The sequence below is a fragment of the Nannospalax galili genome, unplaced genomic scaffold (genome assembly GCF_000622305.1).
Source record: "Nannospalax galili isolate Female #2095 unplaced genomic scaffold, S.galili_v1.0 scaffold1390, whole genome shotgun sequence".
Lineage (NCBI taxonomy): Eukaryota > Metazoa > Chordata > Mammalia > Rodentia > Spalacidae > Nannospalax > Nannospalax galili.
In genome coordinates this window covers 35,975-37,208 of record NW_008327277.1, presented here as the reverse complement: position 1 = coordinate 37,208, position 1,234 = coordinate 35,975, and the positions used below count along the sequence as shown (strand labels likewise).

The following is a 1,234-nucleotide window of genomic DNA, read 5'->3' as shown; positions in this document are numbered from 1 at the left end:
TACAGTTTGTCATTTTTCACTTCACCTACATACTGCTTGTTTCCTTGGTCAAGTCACTGCACCTTTCTGCCCCTGTCATAGCTGCCCAGTCGGGGAACAAGGAGGCTGGCCTCAGTGGCGACTGAGCCTGGTATACCGTAGATGCTGAGCTAGACACCTACCCCAACCCAACACCCAGACAGCAGAGAGGGCTGAAGTTGACTTTCAATAATAAAGTACACGGGGAGAAGGGAGAGGGAGCTGAGCTGTACGGGCTGGTGGCTACACAAATTGTTGCTGCTGTTCTTACTGCTTGGTGGCAGCCTTGTTAGCAGGTCTGCAGCGCTGTGACCGCCAGCTCCATTTCTTCAGCTTTCTCCTTGGCTTCTTCAGCTGTCTCAACAAGTGTTTTGGAAGGGGCCTTGCCTTGCAGCTTGGCAAAGGTGTACTCAAAGCCCTTCATTGTCTTGGTCACATTGCTTTTGACACAGGCAAGACCAAACTCCTGGACAACTCTGGAGACACCAAGTAAGGTAGAGACCCAGGCTTCATGGCAGATTTCAGTCCAGCCACTGTTGTCAGAGTTCACACAGTAAACACATGGTTGCTCCACCATTACCAGCTGGCCGTGGTTGATGTTCCAGGTGAAGGTCATCATGGTCTGATCTGTGGATTCACAACAGTGTTCTCCAGGATGTATACTGAGTGAGCAACATTGGCAGGAAACAGTCGCTCTGCCCAATGCACGACATCCTGTTGGTCTTGGTCAGGAGTCTCTGGGACAGAAGCTCCTGGTTAGGGGTCACCTCCAGGTGCACAATGTCTTCAGTTGAGAAATGTTTCCTATAGGAATTTGGGTAACTTTGCCAGAAGGCAGTGAACACTTGGTCCCAGAAACTTCAGAGCATGCTCTGGACCAGAAAATACTTCCCCATTGTTGACCTGGGCAGACTTAGCACCCCTGCAGCATCAGGTGAGGAATCTGGGAATATGTGGGGGGAGGCTCCCTGCTCAGTCACCCCCATGCCATGCCTAACTCACTATGACCACCATTTCTTGTTTGCTTTTAAGAGAATTACTGAGTGAATTACAGACTTACACATGTGGATTTCTTAAAAAGTGTATCTTTAAAATGCAACACTTAGAAAACTACTAGTCTATAGCTGTTTTAGGATCTACAAAGGCATATTCAGTGCATAACTCAGACAGGCTTCCATCAGCAAGGCTTTGCTGAGGCTCATCTGCCCATGTGATG

General features: G+C 48.9%; 1 pseudogene; it reads right to left on the bottom strand.

Annotated features, from left to right (window-relative positions):
* Nucleotides 1–261: 261 nt before the first annotated feature.
* Nucleotides 262–914, bottom strand: LOC103742920 (annotated as a pseudogene).
* Nucleotides 915–1,234: the final 320 nt, after the last annotated feature.